Below are 20,358 nucleotides of genomic sequence, written 5' to 3' on the forward strand. Positions count from 1 at the left end.
ACAGATACAGACATTCTGGATTTGTTTGCTTTCCCTGGAACATTGTTTTGTGGCTGAGATTCCTTTGGCAGAGGATGCTTTGTCCCCAGGTTTCACAGAGACTATTCTTGCCTCCGAGTTCCCGTTCCATTTAGGGAACAATTGCTGAGGTGCCTCATAGATTGACATCTTTCTTTTCATGTGCCAGGGGGTTTCTGAGGCTGTCCCAAAGAGCCATCTCTCCTGCTCTGAGACATCATGGCACAAGTCCTGTGGGGCTGTAGCCTGGACTCCTGTGATGGAATAATCTAAAATGGCCAGGAGACAAAACAGTGCGGTAGCAGCAGAAACCCCTGGCAGGAATATGAGCTGCTGCACTGGCAGAGGAAGTGTACTGATCTTTAAGTACTCCAGGCTCCAGGGTAACCTTAACTCCTCACAGAAAAGGTTGTGGGAAGCATTCTTGTGAGCAGTTCCATGACAAGAGAAGCACGATTGCCCAAACACAGGGCTTAATGCTGGAGGTGAAAAGAAAATGCCTTAATATTGATGAGAGACTGCTGTGCTTAACTTGAGAAAAACTGATGTGGCACAGCTTATGTCCATTTGGCTTTCCTCTGCCTCCCTTCCTCCCTCAGACCCCATGCTGGGTGTTTCTGTCCATGCTGTCTTGTGGGGGGCTGTTATTCATCAAGACAACCTCCTGAATCGTCCTGGGAGAGCATCACTGGCCTGTGAATAAATGGTCAGGGAACACACTGACTGTTCAACAGTACTGATGACAGTGGGATCAGACTGGAACCTGTGCCTTGGTCCCTTTAGTTTGTGAGTGCCACTGGGCTCAGGGAGAGAGGAGAAATTAAACCCCTTAAATTGCAACCTGCTGCATTTATTGGACTGCTTTTTGGTAGTGGATAAGGTGACGGATTCTTTAACTCCTGGCTGCCCAAATAAGTGGATAAGGACATGATCAACACCTTTGCTAAACTGATGAGCTGATGCAGTGGTACTTTGTGTAGTTCTGGACTAATATGCAGGTCAGTGCTGGAGTAGGAGTGGCTTTTGCAGAGCCAAGTGGCTCCAGTCTTTTGTGTCTGTGGTATCTCCATGAGCCAAGCTCTGGGCCTCAGAATTCCCAAGCTGTGCATGGCTTGCTCTGTACTGGGCACTGAGTACAAGCTGGTTTGGATGCAGTCAGTCCTGAGACAACGCGTCCATCAACTTTGAACAAAACAGTATTTGTGCACTAACTCTGCTTTTTGTAAAAGGAAGCTATCAGCTATTAAACATCTAAGTTTAGCTTGGTTGTCCACTTGTCACAGATTGGAGGAGGAGAATCTTGGCTGATTTCTGACTGCTTTTCAACTTTGGGAAGGTGAAAAATTCGTGGAAAGAATGAAACTGGAGCATGAAAGCCAGAAAAAAGTTGGTGCATGGAAATGTTTTTCTGCATGAAAGCAGAAAAAGTTGGTGCAGTCACACTATTACCAAACTGTGCATTCTTACACAGACAGTGTTGCAGAGCATTTCTAGATGCTGGAATAAATATCTTGTGTCTGCAGAGAGCACATTATGTGTTTGGAGATCCACTCCCTAGTGCACTGTGCTCTTTCAGTTGGGGTGTCTTTGAAATGAATTTGTATATTGATGTTTGTCCAGGCAGCACCTGAAGGACTTTCATTTTTTAATTTTATCTTAAGGGTAGGTGAAAATAAAGACCACCATGTGTATATATAAAGTGGTTACAGATGAGATTTTTTTGCAAATGAAGAACAAACCTACAAAGAATATTAAATCAGGAGCCAACTGTATGGCTCCATGGACAGCCAGAAATATTTTTGCTGGCTGAAAACGTGGTTCTTGGTCACTGCTTGGCCTCTACTCAGCCAAATCAGCAGTGTTCAAGTACTGAACTGTGTTTCTTTCTAATGCACTGAGAATCACCAAAAAACCAAAGATTTTCTTTATTCCTGCCTGGAGCTCCCAGGAAGTTGCGTCAGTGTCTGTCAGTTCTCTTGGTTGGGACTTGTGTTGGCCTGTTGGTTGGCTGCAGGCAGCTGGGTAATTGAAGTGGCAATGATGTGTAACACCCCACAGTTGTTTGGTCTGTTGAACAAGGAGGAGATGCCCTCACCTACTGACATCATTGTGGTAGCTAGTGCAGGCTGGAGCCCATCCTGAAAAGAAATCCCTGCAAAAAACTGGCAAAAAGCCTGCTCAGGAGGGATAAGGACATTGGTGGTGAGCCTATTCTTGGTGCTGTGCCACACGAGTTAGAGAACTCAACCTGGCTTGTTTAAAAACAAGGTCTGGTAGGAACAGCCATCACAGCAGCTACTGCAGCCCAAGGAGAAATTATAGAATTTTTAGCAGGCAGAGGTGCTTTCTTCCTGCAGCTCTCTGAACTCACCAGAACCTGAACACAGCTCAGTAGAAGTGGTGGACAGGGGGTGTGCTGCATAGTGTTGGTGTGCCCCAGGACCTCAGAGATCCCAGAATAAGGTTCTCGGTTCAAATGCATTCCCTTGACTATCAGACACAACCATCTCTGGTTCCCAGAGACCCCTGTCCTCAGCTCAGTGATAAAAGCACTTTTTAACACCAAAGCTGCTGTGTTCCCACGCCTGTTGCTGTCATGGGGGAGGCCGGTCTCGAACAATAGCAGAGGAGTAAAGAATGGCCTTGCTAATCAATATCCTGCCAAGACGCTGAGTCAGGTGGCAGCTTGGGCCTCTTTAAAATTCCTACATTGTTCCTAATTTCTCATTTGACTGGGGTAAAGTTTTATCTTTAAGGAAAGAAAACACACAGGACCGAGTGTCTCTGCCTGCTCCACCATTCCCTTCCCACACCACCCCCACTCAGTTTTGCTGCCTTTGTCCTGTGCTGGCCTCCAGCAGTGAGGGATATGGATGTGATTTGCTAGTTTGGACTTGGAGCTGAGTGTGATGTGCTGTGGACAGGACAAGGTGACTGTGGTCCGAACAGGGCACCCTGAGTCACACACACCTGCAAGGCTTTACATGGTGCACTCTTTCACACCCACATTTCCATGTGAGCTCATATATATGTGTTTGGTTTTTAAATGGTCGGAAGGCAAGACAGGGATACAGGCACAGGTTTCCAGAAAATTTCTCCACAGATGAATGTTTAGAGCCCTGGCAGGATGCTAAGACAGTCTGTGTGTGAACAGACATTTGGAAAATTGACAGAAGTGATATTTGCTTAAACAAACTGCAAGATCCAGTAGCTCAAGCTCTTGAATCCACCTCAGATGCACTAAAAATATTTTCCAGAAGGAGAAGAGGGCCAGCGAGGCTTTTTGAAATCTCTGAATCTCACAGGATCTTGCAGGATCCTCTTCGGGGGTTTCACCCAGCTTCTGTCATCCCTGAGCATCTCCCCAGAGCTCCTCTCACCAGCCTGGAGTGGGGCAGGGGAAACTGTGGCTCTGCTCCTTCACCTGCACCAAAGGCTGTGGACAAGAAAGCTCAGAGACCTTCAGGATCATCCTCAGGGCTGGGGGGTCCCTAGGACATCTTTGTGGCTCTTTGGCCCTGCTTGCCTCCCACTGAAATGCCTCAGCAGAGGGGGAGAGCGTGGTCCTGGCTGTGCCACTGGGCAGGAACTGTTGGAGCTGCAAAGGGAACTAGTAAGGGTTACATTTGCGCGTGTAGATGTGAGATAAGAGCTGACCTACCCTTCAACCCAAACTGAACTCTCTGAAGCTCAAATAAGGTAAGCAAGTGCTTGTGAAAATGCTGGGGGAAAGCCTGCCAGACTGGCAAACTTGCTGCTTCTGTCTGGGGCTGGGAGCAGACCTTCAGCCGCTCTCCATGGAGTCCATGAGGAGCTTGCTAGGCTCTTGACAAAAATGCTCGAGGGCTGATAGCACGGAGGAGTCAGGAGCTGAGGATGCCTGTCAGGAACCAGAGAGAGGAGTAGAAGTGGAGAGAGAAACAGAAACTACAGACAATGGAGAAATTATTTCAAATTAAGCTGAAACAGCATCTACAAGATATTTGAGCAGGGCCTTTCCTGCATGTAGTCTCTGAGTGTTGCTCAAAGATATCCCTACAACAATACTCATTACAGACACTGTCACAGCCTCTTCCCCCTGTGCAAATTAAACAGGTCAGCATCCACCTCTAAGTGTGTGACAGAGTTCCCACTTTCTGGGAAAGAAACATCTCCCTTTAGTGATATCCTTGCATGTTTAAGTCTCCTGCGAGCCTCGGATGTGTTTTTCACAGCACGGGAAGTGGAGTCTGCCAACACAAGCATGGTGTGGCATGGGGAGGGCTGGCCTGGCCCAAGAGCAAGCTTTCCCCCCTAAACCTACGTGCCTGCTGTCCTGGGAGTGAGCAGGAGGATCTGCCTGTCCTGCTACTGCCTGCAAGGTGCATTGGTGAGATGTGTTTTTGTATTGGATCTCAGGGAGTGGGGAGACACTCTTTTTGCCCATGGTGTCTTTATGAAAACTAGGAAACAGAAGGCATGGGTATCTCAGGAGGTGTTTTCCAAAAAGGACACACCAAGAATAAATGACTCTCTTTTCTGTCTATGAATGTAAATTCAGGTGTCAGAGGACCACACAGCTGGGCTGGATGAACGCTCAGTGCAGCTCAGCCTTGCACAGGTGGGGACTCCCTGGAGGTGAACCGAACATTTCTTTTCAGACCTGGCTGTCTGTGCTGAGGCTGCTCATAAGGGCTTCATTGGCATCAGCTGGGAAAGGGAGCAGCTGAGCCAACCACACCCACCCCATGGGAATATAAAGGAGTCCTTTAGGCTCTTGCAGAGCATGTGGGGGTTTGCTGTGTGTTTCTGCTTGGTAGCAGTGCTGTGGTGAGTTGGTTGCTCTCCAGAGTAGTGTTTCTTGAGCCACTAGGCCCCATGTGTGGTAGCTCAGTAGAGGGGATGTCCTTGGTACATGTTTGGGTCCAGATTCCTGAGTTTCAGGCTGTTTTGAAACGCTCCAGCTGGGCTGTCTCTGCTCTTGCCATGTGGAGTTGATGGTCACCATGGCAAGGATAGATGCAGGATGTTTTTGCTCTAACAGCATCTATTGCCCTGTGAGCTGGTTAAACCTCCTGTTCTTTTGTGGGGCTCAGCTCAGGGACCATGGGTGCATAACAGAAATAAATTTCTCAGGAGCTTGTTCACCTTCCCCTGAAAATCTGGTGGAAAAAGACTTAAGTCCTAATCAAGCTGCTAGTCACAGCAGGTTTCCCAGGCCTTGGGGCTTGCCTGAGCAGGGGGCTAATCTCTGTGGTGTGTATGCCAGGCATTCTGCTGGGGGCTCTGCTCCAGGCATATGGGAGTGCTTGCCTGGGAAAGGAGTCACTTCAGGCAGCAAATCTTTCCTCCCTGGGAGGGAATGGTGGGCCGGCATGAAGCAAGCAGGAGACATGTCCATCAGCATGTTTGAGCGACAAAAAATCTCTTCAGTGCTCACCGAGGAACTTGCGGGTGTTTCATAAGAAAAAATTTGTTAGCTGCAGGGCTGGAGTTGTGACAGCTTCCAGTGGAGATGGGGTGGATGGATGGACAGGAGGCTGCGCACTGAGAGGAGAGAGTGAAAGGTGCCTCCTTCCAAGGCAGCAGCTGGTGAGAAGGAGCCTGGGCTGCTCAGTGTCACCACACACGTGGGCCGTGGGGAAGCGTGAGCCCAGCTCCAGTCCTTGTCAGTGGCACCTCGTTGACTTTTAGCGCTTCCTTATCGTGTCTGTGCTCACCTCGCACGGTGCCGATAAAATGCCATGGCCGGTGTGATCTGCTGAGCAGCCCTGCAGAAAACCTTGCGGAGCATGGGAGCCTGAGCTGCCAGAGACCAGCCTGGGGCTCCAGGGCACAGCAAGGTAACAAAGGAACGCTTCAAACCTGGGACAAGGCGAGGGCGGGAGGATCTCCGAGGTGTACGCCATGGCACGGGCACGGCAGCAAGTGAATTTTGGGTCAGAATAGGGGTTTGCAAAAGTTGGGCTCGCTGGGACTTTCCCATACCTGGCAGAGTTGGAAGGGGAAGCCATGTGAAGTGATTGCAGAATGTTAGTTCTCAGAGCTATAAACAATGGAGTTGGGAAGGAATGCCCAGGGTTTGGTTTCTTTTTTTTGTCTTTTTTTTTTTTTTCTTTCTTCTCCAGTAATAACATTTCTTTCTCTTGAGGTATTAAGCACCTAAGTACTTCTGGTGTTTTTTTAGTTATCACTAAAAAAGGATATTATTTTCCCACATGCTACTGCTACCTTACCTCCAGGCCTACCTGTGGGCGCACAGCAATTTTTAAAGGTAGTTTTAATTAACTTTTTTTTAACAGGTGAGCAACTTGCAGTGATACACTTGGGAGAGTTCTCTTGATAGGTTTGAACTGAGGGTACCTGAATATAAAACCCTGAGCATCTACTAAGCAGGTATGTAATTTCTGAAACCTGTAACTGCTGCCAAACTGGTGAACAGTATCTTGCCACTACAGGAGAACAGTGAAACCTAACTGGCTGGAAAGAAGAATTTTCCTTCTGAGTGTGAAACTGAGATGTTCTTTTCCTTCCTTTTAATTTTCATTTTATTTTGTTAAAAAAAAAAAATTTAAAGGGTCTTAAACTTAGTGTCCTTCTTCCTGAACTAGAGAGAAAAATTTATGATGCCAGAGTTCCTTGCTGAGAAAAACCTCTAAAGTTTTTACCACGGAACATGGGATCAAAGTCCTTTACTTTTTTTCATGGTTGAAGTTTTGACTTCACCTTTACTGGTCCAAATATTCTAAGTGATTAAAGGTGAAACAAGGGACTTCTTTAGAGAAAGGAATTACAGTTAACAACAGAAACTTGCAGTGAAATCAATGAAAAGTTTCAATTTGATTTGCTGTTTTTCTTTTATGTCTTATTCAGAAAATAGGCTTTTGCAGCTCTTGGCATATTTTTTTTCTTCTTTGGCTACAGCTCTACTCTGTACTATGTTATTCATTGAATGTTATTAACCCAGATCTCTTATATAGCACTGCTGTTGGAATCATCCCTGTAATCGCTTCCACATGCTGCAAACTTGCAGAATGGAGCAAACTCCTTCCATATTCCCTGTATTGACATGAGCTTTGCCAAGTTCCTATTCGCCAATACTTGCTGGGATGCCTCAAAGTTTATTTTCAAAATCATAGTACCAAAGCTCTTCTCACAGGAATATCTAATGTTGCCCCAGTCACCTTTAGGGGTCTCTTACTTTTTTTCCCATCAACTTTGATATTTTCTGTGGTTTTGAAGTGTTCTCCTCTTCTGCTTTCTTTTGTTTCTGCCCAACATCTTGTGCTAGCATCTCTTTATTTTGGAGCCTCACCATTTCTCCAGTCTTCCATCATCCCCCACCAACATCTGGAACTCTGTGTGGGAAACCTGGGCCTTTTCCCAAGACCACCACTCTTCATCACCCCCAGCACTTCCACTCTTCTCCCTGACAGTGACACTTGGATCCCCACACCTTTTACCGTATCTAAGCCCTGCCTTGCATATGAACCTGTGAAATCTCATTATGTTTTCCCTCTGAAACCTGACTTTCTGTCTATACAGTCTGATTGAAAAGCTCCTCTATGCCTCTTTTCCAAGCCTTCAAAATTTATTATACTGCACTTCAATATTGTTGGTAATTTTTATATTTTTTTAACTCTGTTCATACTAGGCAGGATTGAGACCATAACACCTTGAAAACAGTGAATAACTAATTCCCCTTGACATGAATATTGATTGCCTGCCCAGCTAGGAGTTGGACAAGGGAATACTAAGGTGTTTGTTGCCAGTGTGCCACCTGGTACCCACTGTTAGCCCTTTGAGAACAATACTTTGATTCCCAGTGTTCCTGATGCCATCTTGTCTCTGGTCTCTGTCAGTAATACCCTCAAAGTCTGTATTTTGTAACAGCCTGAGGATGGTATCTAGTTCTTGCTTCTCTCCACTGGGATCCCTCTGTCAGGGCTAGATCTCATACAGGTTTTTCTTTGAAATTTTAAGGAGCTTCCACTTAAGATTTGAGTCAATTTCATTCTAGAATGTGCTCCAGCCTGAAGGGCAGAGCCTTTTGTCCAAGACACTTGAGGTCAAATGGAGAAAGTGTTGATCTTGACTTTTTTCTTTTTTTTTCCCACATTCTGGTGAGACATCCTAATTAGTGGCCTATTGGGCCACATCACCACCAGCCTGACTTACTGAAATTTTATCACTTTTTTTCCTTGAGTGCTTTATGACAACCCCACCCCTGCATTTTGTATATAGACCAGCAAGGTGGTGAGTCCTATTTTCAGATGGATACATGTGCTACAGGTAGGTGTGAGATATCCATGTCCTTATGAAACCATGCCCTCAGCAACTGTTTTTCCATGGATATCCGATGTGGCATCCCCTAAAGGTGCTGGTATTTGCTGGTGCTCCTCTGAGGCACCCAGTGCCAGCCACCTCCACTCTTTGTGCAGCAGCGAGGGGATGTGAGCCACCAGCTGAGCTGCTCCTGTTTGCTGCTGACCTGGTGAAAAAAGTTCACCATGCCAGCAAAAAAGAGAGGAGGAGGAGAGGAAAAAGGGAATAGAGATAATAAAAAGCAGAGCTTGAAGTTAATGAAAGTGAGGGAGTGTTTCTGGTATTATAATGTTGCCAGAATTAGGTTTCTTTAGTTCCTGCTGTGCTTTGCTAAAAACAAGTCTAGTTAGCAGCAGCAGATGTAGCAGCTGTACAACTGTCAGGGGAACAAGAGAAGCTATGAGAACTCCATGAATTAAGCAGGTTCTCTTGCTTTCTTTGTGTGGAGGTCTTAGAAGTGGAAGTTTTCAAAGTGTGTCCTGCTGGCTGCTCGTGTCAAGTGATGGGGATGTTGTAGAAGGTGAGAGAAGGGTGCAGCAAGCAAGATGCATGGTGTGATTTCAGTCAGGAAAAGGAGAGCATTTGAGCAATGGGTTACTGGTGCTGCTGGGGGATGATGGGTTAGCTGGGAAGAAAGATGTAGCTTGGGAGTAGACACTAATGTTGCAGAAATGGGGATGGGAGTTCATGCAGCTAAGAATAAATGCTTTTATGAAAAGGATACTGGTGGTTATTTGGTAACCAGAAACTTAAAGGATCAAAGGGTTTAGTAAGACCTTCTGACTTTATCTTGCCCTTCCCAAAAATATATCATGGCTGTGTGGAAGGTCACCTCCCATCCCTTCTTAGATGTTAATCACCCCCTTCAGTATAGGTGGCCTATCAGATTGCATAGGCTGGGTAAACACTGGGATATGTGATAGCATATTTGCTGGGCTGTAGGATCTAAAGGTAAGGCTGATATTTGGAATGCCAAGATATTTGTGAGGGGAGGCAGGATTCCTGCTCTCTTCAGCTGCTTGCCCTCCAAGTGGAAGGAGAAGGCATTTCAAATTCCTTGCAAGCTCCAGGCTATAAACAGGCTCTTCCTGTATGGAACAATGAGGACCCTAACAGTATGCAGGAGTTGTCTGCTTTTCTGAACAGGTCTAATACTACTGGGATATGTTTTTGTGGGGAGGATGCAGCTCATCACTTGTGGGGACAGAAGTGCCCAGTGCTACTGGTGTAGATCATCCAGGAAGATGGTATTGAAGAGAGAGTCATGGGGTAAAGAGGAAATCAAAGTCCCATCAAGCTGAAGCAGACAGACAGAAAGGGGAAGGAGTCAAAACAAAAAGAAAGCAGGAAAAAGGAAGAAAAATAATTAGGCAAATGTGAGAGAACTATTAGCATTGTTTTGTACACTGGAGAAGTGGCTCAGCCATGAAATACACTTCATAAACACTGTATTTTTTCAGCTAGCTAGGCTAAGGGCCTCTGTGGGGGCAAGTACACAAATGATGGGTCCCCAAGCCCTGCTGCTCTCTCAATGAGAGGAGAATTTATCACCTATATAATGATCCTGAATTCATCTGGGGGGAGGTGCTGTGGTGCTAGTGTGGTCTGGCTCCTCTGTGTCAGATTTCTGAGTAAGCCTGTATTCCCCAAAGTAATGTGAAGGTTGATATGAGCAAGGGAATGCATTTGGTATTTTACTTGGTGCATCACAGGGCAAGTGCCACATGCAGTAGTCATGGATGCTGTGTTTATCCTTACTCCTTTGGCTAGCTTGAAGACAGTGGTGCTGCAGCTTGAGTCTCTGAAGCTGTTCTTAGCATGTAGGCTTTTGGCATAAAAGATCTCCATGGGTCTGTCACCACAGGCCACAGCCATTCCTTGGGGTGCAGAGTTTGGAGGGTGTTGATGCTTTGGAGTTATTATTAAGGCATTGCTCTGTTTTGCTTGGTCCTAGACAGGGGACTGAAGTGAAGGTTACTAAAATGCAAACCACTTGGATGATGCAGGAACAGTATAGCTGAACTAAAACTTCCTAGGAGGTAGGTTGTTCTCACACTCATCAGCACTCATCACACTCATCAGGTAGAGGAAAAGTGCCTGTCCAGGTAGAACCTGTTTCACCTGGACCCTTTGTTTACACAGAGCAAAACCCTGGGATTTCATACCTTCTTGTACAGTAAAATGTGAAACTCAGATATTCCTGTAGGTACAGACTATGTGCTCCTATCCCAGATGGGAAATCTGCATGGTAAGACTGCCAGATCAATGAGCCCTTTTTCCTCCATGGGATAAAATTCCTTTTTTTTTTTCCATTGTGAATCTTACCAGCCAAGTGTGCTGCCTCACCTTATTCATTAGCCAGCTAGTGTTGTTGTAATTAGGGGTTAAGTAGTTAATCTCAAAAAATCCCTTGGAAGTCAAGGAATCCATATATTTGCTTATTTGTAATTTGTATACTGCCTCTGAGGGAACCAGGCATGGAAATGTAATCCCATATTTGTGTATTTAACAACTGAAAAGATGATATGAGAAGAGGTTTGGGTATACAACATTATAAAGAAAACTGTGACTGTCTAAGCTCCTGATTTGCCTCCCCTGTTGCAGGTCATGCATCTCCCTGGTGCCCAGTCCTGTGGAAATCCTATATTTCAGTGTGCATTGAGGCTGTTTCTTCTGACACGGAATGGAGCTGAGAGTGTGCTTAAGCTTGTTTTTGTCCCAGCCAGAGAGGGGAAAACTTTCCTCATTAGGGTCCTGTTTGTGGTAGGCTCTACAGAAACACTCATCAAATGTTGACTTTACTTAAAGCTCTGAGAGCCAAATTAGACTAGGTAGGCTGAGCCAGGAATAGGTGGTGCTGCTACAGTGCTTCTAGAGAGCTTTGTTGTTGCTGTTTTCTTGCAGTGCAGATGTTATGACTTTACGGGGAAACCCATCAGTGCTCCAAATGGGTGGAGATGTGTAGCTGTAAGGAGGAGTAAACGTTGGCAAGTTGGTCATTTGTGGCTCAATGCTATTGAGCAAAACAGCAAGATAGCAACTGATCAGTAGGAATGACTCAAAAATCGGTGATCTGCAAAAAAAAAAAAAAAAAAAAAAACCAAAAAAAAACCAAAAAAAAAACCAACCAAACAACCCCAGCCACAAACCAAAAAAAAAAAAAAAAAAAAAAAACCCAAAACATTACTGCAGTAGTCTGGATGACTCAGAAAGATGGGGCCAAGCATAACAATAGCTGCTGTAAATCACAAGTCAAAGAATTAGGAATACAGGCTACATTTATCAGTTGGCAAGTTTGTCTCAGGAAGGAGTGGGGGCCGGTGCACCTCACTGGCTGACTACAGAATTCCAGGAGGATGCTGTGGCTGGGGAAACTCATGCAGATTTCAGTAAATAACCTCATACTGAATGGTTCTAGGAAGGGCTGAGTGTATGTGTGTGTGTGATTTAGCACTAACATGTCACTTCCCATGTACTCTGTTTAGTGTTTTTATTGGTAATTCCTGGATGAAAGAGGTTTCAGGGACAATGCCTGAGGATATTAAAGAATTGGAAGTGTGCCTTCCAGTAAAAGAGGTTGAAGAGGTGGAGTAAAAAGGGAAAGCTGGAGGCTAACTTTTTCAGTGTCTAGATATACCTACAAGGAGAAAAAAACTTCCTGTGGTCTAGCAGACTGAGGGGCATTAAGACCCAAAAACAGGAATGTGAAACTGGATTTAAAAAACCCCAAGAGATAATGTGAGAAAAAAGCGCTATTTTTTAACATCATCTGTAATTAACCACTAGAAAAACTCAGTGAGGCTTTGGAGGATCCTTCCCACGAGGCTTTAAAGTTTGTGGCTGGATTTTTGTCAGAAAGTGGACCCTTGTAGAGATGGGAAGGATTTCTGCCAAGTTTTCTGACGCAAGTTTGTGAAGATGTGGGTCTGGATGATCGTTCCACTTCTTCCTGGCATTACAGTCAGATGTTGGCTCACAGCTGTTGGCAGCTCTGGGGTTGAGAACAGGGACCTCAGGGCAAGAGGCAAAGGCATTCCCCCTCTCAGCCCAGGCATTGCTCCTTTTCACCCTGCCCTGTGCGAATGCTCACCAGTGTTTGCTTCACCTTTTTATTGGATAATGTTGCACTGATATCCCAAAGTAAATGAAGCTTCATTAGTGTCCAGTGAAGTGGTCAGTGATGACTAATTGTCATCTATCAATGGTGCTTTAATTCTCTTCTAGCCAAATCAATACATTCCTTTTACATACCATCATCTGTGGCTCTGTCATCCATTTCAAACTTTTAACCTTGTTACTCTCTTGTATTTCTTAGCCAAACTAGAATGAGTTTTTCCTTCTGCTACCTCAATGAACATCTTAATTTTTTTTTTTTTTGTGGAAAAGCTATGATGCCGGGTTTTGCTTTATTTCTTACCTTATTCCCCAAAGACTTAAACTTTGTCAGAGGCCCAAGTCTGTGCCTGTGGAAGAATCAGAGGTGCAATGTGCCATTAGAAATGAGGTCTGAGAGCAGGAGAAGGATGGGTGTCTGTGTGGGTGGAGGGTGGGACAGCATCAAGAGGTGCCAGCAGAGGCTCTGAGCCTTTGCACACAGCCAGCATGGCCAGGTCCTTGCTGTAACAGTGACAGAACTTCCTAGGAAACACAATGGCCACTTGTGAGCCAGCCCTAGCCCAGGGCAGCAGAGGAAAGCCTGGCAGGGCAGCAGGGCTGGCTGGGTGGGGTGTGTGAGGATCTGTGGATGTGACTGCCGAGGCTGTGTGGGGTGGGAAGCCTTTTCCTCCCGTGACTTCACCTGGACTGTGTGCCAACCTCGGCACACAATGTTATCACTGCACGCCAGCACGCGGTCAGGACGGCTGTGCTTGCACACGGGCCCCGGGAGACTTTCTCCAGATCTGGCAGCTTTTGGCCTTGATGGCTCTTGCCAGCAACATGCCACGGCCCCATGCTGTGGTTTTGTTTCCAGTGGTACCAGGATTAGCTGTGCCACCGAGGTGGAGATCTGGTTGTGAGGAGTAAAGGTGAAAGGTTTTGTCAGGACCTGAAGCAGGGACCTCTGCTCTACCCCACCCTTCTCTGGCAATCAGGGCTGCTCTTGGCTCTTTCCTTATCCAGGGCTTATTGCTGTGCTAAACAGCCGAGTTAATGAGTCATTAAGAACACTCTGTCCCTGCTGCATGGGGACTTTGCTGCCTGGATGGAAATACTTCCCAAGAAGCCGATTCCCATCTCTGTAGCAAACACAGCTGTTGAAACCTCTTGGATAAATAAATGCAGTCCTTCAGGGCTCAGGCCCAGCCTATGACAGTGGTTTCCATGGGTCAGGGATGAGTGATCTGCCTCCAACCATCTTTACTTTTGTCACTGTTAAAAACCTTGCCTAAAAGGGAGAGTTGGACCTGGATCATCAGGATCTCTTGGCAGTTTCACAGATCTCCTTTCATGGCAGTCTACAGAAGCTCTACCTTCTCTCTAAGGACACATTGTAGATTAAATGCTGCCTCTAGAAGTCCCAGCTTCAGCCAGCCCTCTTCCCTGCACTAGAAGAAACCCTATATTGTTTATTTTGTTCTATTGTTCCATGAATGAGACCTTTCTACCCAGACAAGCTCAGGCATCCTTTCCTTAAACAAAGAACCTTTCCTTAAATTCTTTGGCAGACTTTGTTTTTCCCAGGACTGATGCTTCGAAGACATCCATGTTTTCCATGCTTTGACATTCAAAGAATGCAACAGCACTGGACTAGTTTGCAGAAAAATGGGGTGGTTCCAGCCTTTGACATCTGAGATTAATCCTTGACTGGTCTTTGGCATCAGGGAGATGCAAGACACTTGTTCATGCAAGTGTCGTCTCCAGGTTGTTCAGAAGTCTTTGGAGGTTCATCAACAGCCCTCCAGGGCTGCTGTTTGTGCTCCAATGGAGTTGAAATGGTGCAGTACCAAACAGGAGGTTGCTGGCACCCTCATGCTGCGTAAGAATCCTTGGGATGATGCAGCACTTCACCACTTGTGACTCTGCTTTCTGGGCTACCTCACAGATCATAAATTATTTTTGGGAGGTGGACTGGAGATGAGCAAATTTGAGCCCTTAAAATTACATACCAGCAGCCCATGTATAGATCTGCTGTCTCCTGTGATCAGTACAAGGTAAGAAGACAATTCTGGGGGGTACCTTGACACCTTCTTCATTGAAGCTGGCAGGTAGGCATTAAAATAAGCTGGCTTATGAACCAGAAAATAAGCACTATTTTTCTAATTTGATGAATTAGGGCTTATGGAGAACACATAACAGGAGCTTTTGAGAGCAGAGGGCTTCCATGAAAATTGGAGGATAAACCAGGCAGAACTGAGTTGTGTCCACCTTGCCTCTACGTGTCAACACTAATATGTGCAGTGAGAGTTCATGCAGCTCCTCAGCTACCCACAGCTCAGGGCCCTGCAGGAAGTCACTGCTTCCTGGGACAAAGTTCTCCACAGCAGAGCTACAGCTGGTCTCCCTGCAGAAGGGCAGGAACTGCCCTTCCCTTCCCTGTGCTAAAGCAAACCCAGTCTGTGTTTGTCCAGCCCTGTGAGCCATCATGTGTGCTCTAGATCTGCAGCCCCTTTTGCATCATCCCTCTACAGGACTTGGTGACTTTTGTGAAATGCTTCATGTTTTCTTCCAGGTTATTGACTAAAAATACCCTGATGCCAGACATCCTCCAGGATTTTGGTACAAACATATTACAAAAAAAAAAAAAACCCAATCACTTCTAGTTCTCCATTGTGTTTTGGAACCAGTCTGATAGGTCACTTATAGTCTGTTTAATGACCGCTGTCTTATTTTTATGCCAAGCAAGTTCTTTAATCATAGTGCCACATGATAGAAGGGAAACTGCCTTCCAGGATCTCAAGTATATTGTACCAGCTTTGTTATATTTAACAACTGTGCATGCAATTTCCTCAGGGAAAGGTAGGAACACAGTTCAGTAGGGGTGAATTTTCTATAAACCCATGTTGGCTGCCCCTAGTTATATTTCTCTCTTTTTATTCCCTGTGTTCTTTGTTAGCCACTTCATTATTTAATTCAGGTCTAAGATCCTATCACAGGTCTGTAGTTACCTGTGAGTAATTATGAGATAATTATAAAATATTTATGCCCTTCTACATAGTCTTTAAAAAATGCCAGACTATGGGATTTCTTCTTCTCCTCCAGGACTTACGCAGCGCACCAAGAAGTACAGAAGATCAACATAATAATGGAATTATGTATGCAGCTTATGAAAAAAACCCCCAAAACTAAAGAAAGTTAGAAATTTTCAGTGCTGGTACCTAGTCCTGGTGATTTAAAACGCCTGATTTAGTAGGTGGTATTTAACTCCTCTGAGGTACTACAAGAATAGACATGTCATTAACAAGGTCTTCATCAACTACTTTCTTTCCTCTCAGCAGTAGGATAGGAGCATTTATTGATTTATTTTGTTGTTCTCTGTATTGTTATTGAATAATCTAAGATTTCCATCTGATAACAGATCAATACTATGAGTCAGACTCATTCTGGTCTTAATTTACTTTTTAAAAAAATACCTTTGTCAGTCTTTTCCCCCCCTTTTCACTGCCATCATATTTTTTTATATTTCTTCTAATTGATATTCAGCTTCTCTCAAACTGTTTGTTACATGTGTTATGCTTTACTTACTTTAAACTGCCTCATTTCAATTTTATATCAGGTTCTGTTAGTTCAGTTGCACTATTCTTTCTTTACTGGGGAGTTGTGTATTTTTGGTGCCTCATAAATGATTTTTAAGCAGTTGCTAGTGATTATTTATATTTTTGTATTTAAATACTTTAAATAAAAACTTTGTGTTTGTTTAGCCCAGAATTCTCTTCAGGGCTGGGAAACAGCGCTTTTTAAAGCAACATATCTTTTTAAAGCATTGCATTACCAGTTTGGATCTTCTACTGCTTTCATATAAGAGTGCAGCGAGCTGGGGATCAGTGAGCTTGCTACCAGCCTCTCATTTCTGCCATCACTTTACCTATCCTGATAAGGGAAATACAAGTTTTGTTCAATTTGGATTTAAAGTTTGCCAAATGAGGAAAATGTTAAGAACATTTAAAAATCCCCAAGGCTGTTTATTGAGTCAGCAACATTGTCATGTGTTAAGCTAAGCAATAACTTAATTATTTTTCTTTGGTGAGTGCTTGAGTAACCAGTGCTGCCATATTCCAGTATTTCTTGGTTATCCATCCAAATCATCAATCCTGTTACTGGAGCACCAACTCACAAATATTGAATAAATATTGAATACTGATAACTAGGAAATTGTGATTCAAAGTCACAAACAAGCTAGCAAGTACTTTTATTTTTGCCCCACTCAGTCTGTCTTAGGGCTATTGATTTTAATATTGTCTTACAGCTGTAGTCCCCTGGGAAGGTTAAGCCTTGATGAATATAAACTGGAAAGGAATGCCACAATTGTAGGCAGCTAAAGACGATGTACTGGAATGGACCTGACTTCTATATTGTGTTCCTGTAAAGGAGGGCATGCTTTCGAAAGGCAGAGTCAGGGCTGCAGCTGCATAAACTCAGCACTGCTCAGGGGGAGTAGAAGCCCACCAAACCTGCTGCACCCTGAGCCAAAGCAGGGGGGCAAACAGAAGAAATATTAGAGCTCATGTCCTTGCTTCAGAGCTTTGGGGACTGGAGGGACACAGCCCATTAAAAAACATGCCTACATTTTGCTGAGGAGCTACCTGTAATAGCTGCATTCACTGGGATGGTGTTTATCAATCAGACAACAATGGGCCTCATAATTCAGGGCATGTGGAAGAGTATTCTACAGTTGCTGTGCCAAGATGAGATTTAGAAGTTTGCCATAGAATCAGCTCCTTAAAATTCTGCCAGGTTTCACACAGGGCAAGGGACCCACAGAGAGTCTTCATGCTTCTTTTAAAAGGATCCTAACATGTTTTAAACCATATTCCCCCTAAGAATATCATATTCTGTGAGCAGTAACAGGGCTGCAAGGGATTGAAGCTTGCTGGAAATAATGAAGAAAAAACTCTTGAGGCCTCTCCAAACTGGAGAAGCCCTTTGGCTCTCCTACCTATATTTTCTGGCAGGTCTGTACATAGATAATCCTTGCCTCCCTCCATCTGGCTGTTTATTAGTTTGAAGCCAAATTGTCTTAGTGAATGCTGAACACCTCTGGATGAATGATGTATCTATGGACAGGTTGTCGTCTTGATCAGGAAATGAGAATGACTGGCTCAACAGCTTCCAAGTTCAATAACCTCCTTTGCTTAATGAATTGCTGAGGCATGAGAGGCTTCCGTTTCTTGCTGGCATCTTTTACACTGTGCCCAAAGAAACAATCATATCAGGCTCAGGAAGACTGAAAGGGCAGGGAAACAGGAACCATCCCCACGGATGTCCTCCCCAGAGAGGCTGGGAACGTGCTCTGCTGTGGGAAATGGGAAGCTGAGGTCAGCCAAAGTGCACAGCAGGTATGCACATCTCTTGGGATGGGAAGAAGAGATAATGGCCTGCTTTGCCATCCCCATCCCTGCCCTGCTGGTGAGCTCTCCTGGGCCATGTTTGTGCCCTGTGTGCAGAGTGCACCTCCACTGGGTGGTTCCGTGGTGTGAAAATGAAGGCAGGGAGATAAAGGTGGAGAGTGGGTGGTGACAATGCTCCTGAGAGCCCTGAGCCTACCACTCATCAAGGCAGGCCTTGCTGGTGTGAGAAGAGCCCAGAAGAAGAGAGAAAGGAGCAGTGAATGAACCCCCATCAAAAACTGGAAGGCAAAAATCCCCATGGACAGTGAGGTAATGGGATGCTTCCAGACATACAGACTTGTTCCCATCTTTCAGAAGCTTTGCTCCTTCTAGCTCTTTCTGCCTGGGAATGTTAAGAGATTGTACAAAAAGTCTGATAAAACAAACATATGGAGATCCCCTCAAGAGGCTGGGAGATATTATTAGCTCCTCTTTTACTGGCAGGCCTGGAGCAATTAATTACCAGAAGTATTATCAGGTACTTGTCACTGCTTTCCCTGGATCCACTTCACATAGCCCAGATTGGCTGTAAGCAACATGTTCCCTGACTGGCCTGATACCTCACAGCTCCTGATAGCAGCTCCTCTGCTCCTCTCCTGAGGATCTCAGCACTGGTGGAAGGGCCATCACCTCAAATATATGCTGAGAGAAATTTGAGTCCATTGACCACTTAAGTATGCAGCGTGCCTGTATTTTTATATCTTCTCAGTGATGTGCTCCACCTCTGTGACCAGGGGGAAAGTTTTAGGCAGGAGGCAGAGAAAGGGACAGGTAAGAGGAGGTTATATGGGGACCTAGGGAAAGGCATTTTGTGTATAATGCATGTTTAACAATTTACTTATGAGCTCCGGGCCCTGTCCCAGTGCTGCTCTTCAGAAATGCCATTGCAGATGCACTAAGAACTTATAATTTCTAACCAACACACTCTTGTAAAGGTCTGTGCTTCTAGAAATAGTCTGGTCAGGTTTTAAGTGAAATTATGCTAATCCATGAAATGTGTCTAAAGGAGTACTCTTCTCTTCCTGGTGCTGCTGCAGTAGCACAGCACCCACCTTTGACACATGAGAATTCATCTTTTTTGCCTTACTTGTTCCTTTTACTTTTAATGAATTTTTACTATTGATATAATTTTAGTGAAATTTCTACTATTAACCACGTTATTGTTAAAGGGAGAATCATGCAGGTCAGTTGTGAAGTATTTGCTGGGAAAGGGAAGCAGGTTCAGATGAAAGTACAGAATTTACTAGTTAAAAAGGTGCTTTGTCAACAAAGTTTACACTGAGTCTATAGGTAAAAGTAGAGGCATCTAAATGACCTTCATGTCGGTTTAAGTCCATCTATTCAACCATTGTAAAAGTAAAAAAATCGTATTCAGAATAGCCATTACAGCACTACCACAACTCTCCTGCGTTTGCCGCGCTTGGCTTTGTATCTGCAGACGAAGTTTAAGAAATGAGCGAAGAGGAAGGTCGGGTGTAGCCCGCAGAAGGCACAGCGTGCCCGTGGCGCTGTTGGTCCCGCACAGCATCCCTGGGTGCCGGCGCATGGATGAGAAGACACCGCCCGCTAGCGGCCCGGGCTGCGGGAGCTGCCGCTGCACCGGGACACGGTGCGTGACCCTCGGATAAAATCAGCACCTCCGGGAAGGGCTGGGCCGGGCGAGAAAACACAGCAAATGGGTTGAAATGGGGTTATGGTGAGCAAACCCCTCTAAATCTGCAGCACGTTCAGAGCCGTCGCTGGAGGCGAAGGACGCGTTTGGGGATGCCCTGGGGCCAGCCCTCCTCCTCGCAGGGCGGCCTGGGGACACCTGGGCTGAGTAGCGGGAAGCAGGACAGCCCCACCGTGCTTCTCACTGCCCCAGCTAATTACCCCACTCCGGAGGCGATAATTAACTCGAGTGGATTCCTTGCTGGCACAGCTAGCCTGCTCCCAGGCCTGAGCATCCCCCCAGGCTGGGTTTTCACAAACCCACAATAGTGGCAAGATGCTATATTTTTTTGTTGTTTTCTTTAACTGAAAATATTTCTCTGAGACTTCTTCAGGTCTTTGGTCCTACCCAAAACCACAGAGCCAAAGACCTCAGAAAGCCTCCCTCTCCCCTTGCTTGCTTTTCTGCTTATGAGGTAAGATCATCCTTAACAGATGTTTGTTTACCTCTTCATAAAAACCTCCTGTGATTCTACAGCCTCCCCAAGCAGTGTGCTGCTGTGCTTTGCTATTCTTGCCATTGCAAAGTGTTTTTCTAATGTTTAGCTATATCATTTTTATTGCAAATTAAGCTGATTATTTCCTCTTCTTCTTTTGGTGAATGTAGGGGACAACTGTTTAGTCTCTCCACCCATTATAACAAATGTTTATGTCCTGGAAGACTGTTATCATGCCTCCCCTCCCGTTGTTCTTTTCCTAGAGAAAACAAACTCAATTATTTTATCCATTCCTTATAAGTCATGGGGTTTTTTCCACCTCTCTTATCATTTTGCTGTTCTGT

The 20,358-nt window shown here is 45.1% G+C and overlaps 1 protein-coding gene across 2 annotated transcripts in view; it reads left to right on the forward strand.

Moving 5' to 3' along the window:
• GJA8 (gap junction protein alpha 8) overlaps window positions 1-20,358 on the forward strand; it is a 41,056-nt gene that overhangs the window by 6,349 nt on the left and 14,349 nt on the right. Inside the window, exons 1-2 of one of the 2 annotated variants that reach the window (XM_068180565.1) lie at window positions 5,507-5,840; window positions 6,300-6,393. The exons of the other annotated variant lie outside the window; for it this stretch is intronic. The gene's annotated coding sequence lies outside the window, so the exon portion shown is untranslated. Of the gene's footprint in view, window positions 1-5,506; window positions 5,841-6,299; window positions 6,394-20,358 lie in introns of those variants that run through there. 2 annotated transcript variants of the gene reach the window in all.

This window comes from Anomalospiza imberbis, chromosome 2, assembly GCF_031753505.1.
Source record: "Anomalospiza imberbis isolate Cuckoo-Finch-1a 21T00152 chromosome 2, ASM3175350v1, whole genome shotgun sequence".
NCBI lineage: Eukaryota > Metazoa > Chordata > Aves > Passeriformes > Viduidae > Anomalospiza > Anomalospiza imberbis.